The sequence below is a fragment of the Bombus bifarius genome, unplaced genomic scaffold, assembly GCF_011952205.1.
Source record: "Bombus bifarius isolate JDL3187 unplaced genomic scaffold, Bbif_JDL3187 scf7180000007966, whole genome shotgun sequence".
NCBI lineage: Eukaryota > Metazoa > Arthropoda > Insecta > Hymenoptera > Apidae > Bombus > Bombus bifarius.
In genome coordinates, this window is record NW_022884352.1 from 2,999,859 (window position 1) to 3,007,382 (window position 7,524).

Genomic DNA, 7,524 nt, shown 5'->3' on the forward strand with positions numbered 1-7,524 from the left:
ATAATTTGTTTGTGTCCGCTATCTTTTTTTTTTTTCTTTTCCTTCTTGTTCCTCCTCTTTTTTTTCGAAGCAAATAAATATTCGTTGATATCAATATTTTTAATTTTTATCTCAGGTCAAAGTTAAACGAGCGAGAAGTATCTTTTGTCCGCGTGATTTTTCTTCGGTCGAACAATTTCATTCAAACAAGCCTTTTTTATTCTCACGTAGCCTATACCACACTAGACATACATCGGATGTACGATTATGTAAGTGCTAACGATCGTAAGTTACACATCTAACGTGTCGATTAGCGGAAGAAACGAGCGAAATCGCTCGTTACAGCTAGCAATCGCGTTCGATAGGAATCGTCTGTACGCTACCGCTCGAATATATCCGGACGTCCTTTCGTATTCGACGAGACGCGTCTTGATAACGAAATTACGGACGATCTTATTCTTCGTAATTGTTACAACCAACGTACGATAGAATATTACGACGCGATTAGATCGATTTCTGTATCGTACACGTATTCCACGTGTATTGCAAGCATCTGCGCGCCTTCAAATTTCCCGTAAATACCGAAAAATCTGTCGCCCACTGATCGTGATCGATCAACGAACAGAGTTGCTTGAAATTCTTGGAATTGAAGAGGTAATCGGCGTGCAGCGTATGGGCGTGCCGAGTTTGATAAATACATATGTATGTATTTCGATGCGGCCAAGTAACCGCGCGAACGTGGAGGACAAAGTGAGAAACGCATGTGGAGATCTCGTTCGCATCGAATACAATGTTGGATGCATGAGTGGACAAGTGAACTAGTGGACTTTACGACAGTCAACTGTTTCGCCAGACGTGCCAATTCTCGTTTTATTGTTTTTCTTCGACGGCGCCTCAAGCACTCGTCCTTGCCGACGGTCGGGTTAGTGCTCCCCGTTCGCTGAAAACGAAACACGAAAATTCACGCGTTCGTTATGCCGGAGTATCGAACGCGTTAAAATATCGCTTGCACGTTTATCTCGCGCGAAACTTGCTCATCTTATCGGCTACTTTTACGAAACTTGCGTCTTCCATCTGGATTTCAATTACACCGGTTCGCGAAAGTATTCGCACGCTGGTCGAAACTTTTTAGAAACGAGCGATCGTCGCGATTACATCGATAAGATTTCGGACAAATCGGCGAACGTACCTTGTAATCTACTTGCAAGATATTTCCTGCAAATATATACATTTCGCAGAGACGAGACAAATATTCAAACAGCCGATCGTTCGTTGGATCGACGAGCCTCGATATTCGGTGGGACCGGGTCACCGTCTTTCGCGTTTCTCATATCTTTAAAATGGCTATCGAAAAATAGCGCACCAATTTCTCCTTCGTGTACATTTTCAAATTGGCGTGAAATTTGAGCGATGTAATTAGGACGACAGTGCCTCGTAACGGTGTTAGCGAAACTTGCAAACGTTGGTGGTTTTCACGCGTCGCGTTACAATTGTCTCGTTTAACGATAAAGCGATATCTAAAATCAGAAGATCAACGGAACCGTGCTTTTCCGTGTTTTTCTCGTTCGATTTCACTGGAAGCGCGGCCTTTCGCGTAATTGTCATTATCACCGAGTGCCAGGGGTGGTTGTCCAGCGAACGTTTTACGATTCGTTTAACGAAGCGAATTAGAACGACCGAGCATAACCATTACTTGGATTTGCATTTTACGAGTGAGTGGTCAGAGGTGAACGATGGCTCGGAGAATCGAAGAATAGGAGTATAATCTAGCGTGTACGTAATTGTTTCTACCACGCTTAATTCTTTATCGTTTTCACTGGCCGTTCTCTTCCCTTCGCCTCTTTTCTCTTTTGCTTTGATATTCGACTCGTAAGAGGAAACGAAGAGCAAAGTTTTAGCGTGTTCGTTCCGTCCATCACGCGATCCTAAGGTTGTTTCGCAGAAGAACGCCGAACAAACTTACCTACGCGTGTATCGTTGTTACCAATGACGAAAATCAAGTTCTCCGGCTGCATTCTAAGGCTATGGCAACTGATCGAACGGTAGGATGAAATAATTTTCGGAGAATTTATCCATACGTGGAATTATCATAAATACGACTGCCGTTAGCGAAAGATCAGTTTGCAGAACAAAGATCGTTTAAACGAGATATTACGTGATACGTACGTACAGTGTGAAACAAACTGTTACGCGTCTTGCTCGTTTCTTGGGAATGGAACGTCGATCGTGTACCTTACCAACGCGTGTATCGTTGTTACCGTTGTTACGAAAACCAAGTTCCCAATGTTTGTATTCTGAGGCTTTGGCAACTGATAGAACGGTAGGATGAAATAATTTTCGAAGAATTTCTTCATACGTGAAATTGTAATAAATACGATGAATAAATTGCTCCGCGTCTCGCTCGTTTCTTGAGAATGGAACGTCGATCGCGTACCTTACCAACGCGTGTATCGTTGTTACCGTTGTTACGAAAACCAAGTTCTCAAAGTCTGTGTTCTGAGGCTGTGGCAACTGATCGAACGGTAGGATGAAATAATTTTCGAAGAATTTCTCCATACGTGGAATTGTAATAAATACGATGAATAAATTGCTCCGCGTCTCGCTCGTTTCTTGAGAATGGGACGTCGATCGTGTACTCGTGCAACGAAATTAAGAAACGTGTAAAAGAAGATTCAATCGATGGTCCGTTTGGCGTCCGAGAGACTCGGCTAATGGTAATTTTAAACGTAAAGCGAAATTCTACTTGCAACGTGCCCGCTTTTCTGTACTTTTCAATTTACGGGGCCGGTCGATGTGGCTTCTGAACAGCTCGTACGTACGTATCTCCGTGTGAAGCTAGCCTAAGGTAGCGGCAAGCGAGATTAGGTTGCTGTACGTGTTTGAAAGTTTGAACAGTTTGGAGAAACTGTCGAAGAAAATGGTATACGTATGACGTTCACCGTATAGCACTCGAGAGATCCTGGTAGGAGAGGCCTGGGGCTCGTCTGTTATTCGAGGGTTAGGTCTCGGATGAACAGCTCGGTGTACTCTACGGTGTTCTCTGGCAAGGGTATATCAACCTGGAGACATTCTGCGAAGGGTCGAAACGTTAAAGGAACGGGCGCAGCGGAAGGAGGGTTCCGGACCGCCGAGAGGGATGCAACTTCCCTCTCTTTCTCTCAGCTTCGTCCAGATATAGCGTGAATGCCGAGCAGTCGGAGACTCTTTGTCATCTCTTTTGCACATACGTTCAGTTTGAAATAGGAATTATGCGAGGAATTGGAGACACGCGAGACACGCGACCAGAACACGCGGGGAGACGAAATATTCCTAGTACAGCGTTTCACTACGCCAGATTCGCCAACGTAAGTAGAGGCTAGCGAGAGTAACTTAGGCCAGCTTCTCGAGCTTCTCGAGACACGTTTGCTTGCACTGGTTCAGCGAATATTCCGTACGGATCTTTGCGATTTCATCGAGACGGTTTCATATCGCTTGCTATTTGCTCGCGGCAGGTCAAACCGCATCCACGTTAGAGCGAAAACTACGCGTTCGCAGTAAGATGCGGCGTATATTTCTAGCGCTGTGCGCTTCCCTAACGCCAAAGTGGTCGCTTACTTTGGACTCGAAGGCTCTCTGTCACTTGGAAATTGTAATTTACTTCGTTTAAAGTGTCTTTTCGGTTACCTGATAGAATTTACCTATCGCCTTTCGTTTAGACAATCGGAGCTCGCGTTCGGACAAACAAACTCATTCTTATTGGCGGAGTCAGTAGACAATCGGAATCGCAAGGACTCGATCGAGTCGGAACTCAGGCGGACAGACGTCCGTGGAACCGGTAGGATCCTGCCGGTAGAAGAGGAAGCGGATCGACACTTTGCTCGATCGAGATAGAGCGTGAGACTCGGAGCGTCGTTGCGAACAGACAATAGGAGTATTCTCCAACTTTGCCAGCATACTCGACAAATTGTCATATATCGGTGCAAGCTACTGACGTTCCCTTTCGACGCAAGTTCTTCAACAGCCCTTTAATCTCGATATACGTACACGAACCGGGCGGGATGGCAGGGGGCAAAGAGGCAGAGAAAGAGAAAAAAGGAAAGAAAGAGGGAGAAGGTGCGATAGCTGGCTACTTTATACTCAGAGGCTAGCTACCTGCCTGAAAGGGGAGGTATTACGGGGTTACTAAAGTGTTGTATGGCCTCCCCAAGCCCCATAAGGATAGCCCTCAGGCACGCACCCCTGTTATCGTATGCGTATGCAGTTTTTTCGCTGGTGCGTGCGCGGCTCTCGCAGCCCTTATATGTGCAGTGAAGGTGAAGGGGGCATCGGGTAACACGGGCAGGCAGCCACCCAAACGACCGAAACCCGAATGCTCACCCAGGATCATCCTGGCATTTCCTCTTTCTATGCACTCTCTTCGTCTTTCTCGTACTCTTCCTCCTTCTTCTTCGTCTTCTGAATTTTCCCCTGAAACCACCAGCACTGGTATACATCGCGGCACATCCTGCTGTACATATTTACTCGTTGGATATGGCGAGGTCGTAAAGTAAAACGTTAACCCATTAACACGTTGACTGCCACGCGAATTTCATATATTTTCCCCTGGAAACCTGGCGACAGATCGAAACCTACAGCTACGTTTAAGTTTCGCACAATATTATATCGTCTTGGCGCATTTCTTTCTCTCTTAGTATCGTCCAAGTCGATCTACGTCGTTGGAAACTTGCTTTAACCGATTCCAAGGAATCGAGTAGATCGAGTAGCAGCGAACGCGTCAAATCCGCCGATTTCTATCAACGACGCGCGACGAAGGGTAAAATACGAAGATTTTAGAGGAGAAATACGACGGATACGATCTCGTTGATTCTCTGATTTTCGTATTATTCGACGATAGAGCGAGCGTGCTCTATCGTCGTATGAAGACGCGAGTTTGCGAGTCGAGTACAGCGACAGCCAAAGCGAGTATGCGTCTTACGACGACGAAGTTTCTATAATACAACTTTGGCTTACCTACGTCTTTGTTCTTTTTTTAATTGTCAATTCATGTTCCTACACACGCCTTGCGCCTTCTCCAATAATTTCCAATTTATTCGACGTGCGCGCGTAACAGTAGCGGAACAAAGTTGTTCGAGTTGCACGCTCAATTTTGACTCTCGCTGTATGCACGGTAGCGTGTAGCCGAGCGCGTTCGTAGTACCAGTCGGCCGTCGTATCGTTCTTCGACGAATGCTCCAGATTCACGAACGGAATCGACGTAGCTCGGAACGATGGCGAGATTTTTGAAGGAAAGTCAGTCGATTAATGTACGTTGTGTCGATTCGAGATAACGTAGGTTTCGCGATGCAATACGCCGGCGATTCGAGGGTCAGTGAACGGATCAAAGATCAAAGAGACGAGAAAAGGAAGTGGCGACGAGGCAGAGACGCCTCGATACCGATCAACCGTGCGCGCAATCGAAGCGGCGGCCGGTCGAAAAGTCTTTCGTGCAGCTCGGAATGTCGCTGTTCCTTCGTTCCAGAGGGGTGCATAAATCCCGCCAGTTGCCGAATATTCCTCGTTATTTCGCGTTTTCCTTAGCCGGAGCGAATTGTATTTAACTAGCCCCGTTTGACTCACCAGTCCGACCACGAGCTTCCTATTTATACTGCGAAATTCTTGGAAGGAGAAGGCAGATAGCATCGAACTCGTACGAAAGACGAGTACCTATAATTCCCCCTTGATTCGTTTCCACTTCCAGATTGCCATCGACTGCACGCATATCCGTGTTCGATCAAACCGTCTCGAACTTTGTCCTTCCCTTCTCACTGCGTCTGCTCTCCTCCCGCTTCCGTTCAAAGGGTTCGCAGCAACAACCGGCTACCTGGAATATTTAAATCGCGTTTAACGAAAGGAAAAGTAAGCTGTACGATAGCTCGCCAGAGTATTTCAACGGATACCACGAGAAAACTTACGTATTATACGACGAAACGTTTTGAAATTTTCGTTAGCGTAACGGGATGCGAATCTTACGTTCGAATTTTGAAGACAATCTGCAGCAAACGTATAATCAGTGAACGATTGGTATACAAAGCGAACAGTCGCCTTAAATAGGCGTTAAGGATGGGCCCGCTGAATATATTTGGGATTTTTAATACAACGAATAACAACGGATGATCGATCGTGTAAATACTTTGGCGAAATGTCTGCAAATCGTATCCTCGTAACAAGTATCTTGTAATTTATATCGCATAGTAAAAAAGAAACTCGTAGCGTGCCATGATCTTACAGGAATTTTCAGAAAATTATTGAATTTCGATCGGTTTTCGTTGGACGGCGCGAATCACCAGACAGCGAAGCAGCTTCCTCGTTGCAACAGCCCCTTGGTACGTGCGCAACCGTATCCGCTGTTACGCTTTCAAAAATCTCTTTAAAGTTTCAACGTATTTCGCTTCTTTTCCTTCTTCGTCACGTCTTTGTCTCTTTAGTAACGACGCTGGAAGGAGATTCATCGCGTTTATCATCCACGTTCGGCCGAACCGCATTCCCATGTAAGGGTGTGTATGGAGAAAGAAAGAGGACCACCGAGCCGTTGGGATTCGAGAGGCCAACGCACATGATCGATGGCAGTGAAAATAAAAGCAGCGATATCGCTGACATCGCGACAGTTCTAGGAAAATAATATTTGCCTCGGTTGCGATCAACGATCGTCGAGACGACGGCCAGACGAGGCAATGATAGATCAATCTAATTCGCACGGTCTGAGACGCGCGTCACGAACAAGTAGCGATGGGATCCGAAACGCTTCGAATCGCTTCGAATCTGCGTATAAAGCAAAAAACACGAGTCATTCGGCACGCGATTCGAAGCTGGAATCTCTCGAAAATCTTGAAATTCTCGAGAGTTTAAAATGGTTTCGAAGTATTTTACACGCGGTTCGATTAATTTTATCCAAGCGGTATCATCGGCGTAAAATATCGAACAAAGTGTGAAAAGATCGAGTTGTCATAATAATACGAGACTTTGGAAAGTTTCAAGCTTCGAATCGTGTCGAAAATTATTCGAATTTCTCGCCACATGTACCATACGGATACGAAGCGTTTCAGATCCCATCGCTACGAACAAACTCGAGCCTCGACAGCGAGAACACCCGATTTTTCTCTGTCTCTTACTCTACTCTCCTTACTTCGTTTAGGATTTAGTTTAGCATGTGTGTCGTGTGTGTGATACGTACGTCGATCGTAACCGATCGATCTCGATCAACCGTTAACGTCATCGTGTTTTACATCGGAGCAATTTTATTTTCGTTGCTGAGGAATATTACAATTCTGTCGGATTTCTTTAACGACTACGAGAGACTGCGATTAATGAGACTGCGATGAGCCATCCTTTCCATTCTGATATTACAATTATGATCACCGTGTCGCGATAACGTAAGTTCTACTATTTCCACGTTTGATAAAACAGAAATTGCTTTTTCGCCGTGGTTAAGGTACATTGTTACCACAGACGAGTGTGTTGTCACCACCGTACACGATCACCACGACTCGACGGTCGATAGGATAGAGACACGAGTCGACTGTTTGTCGT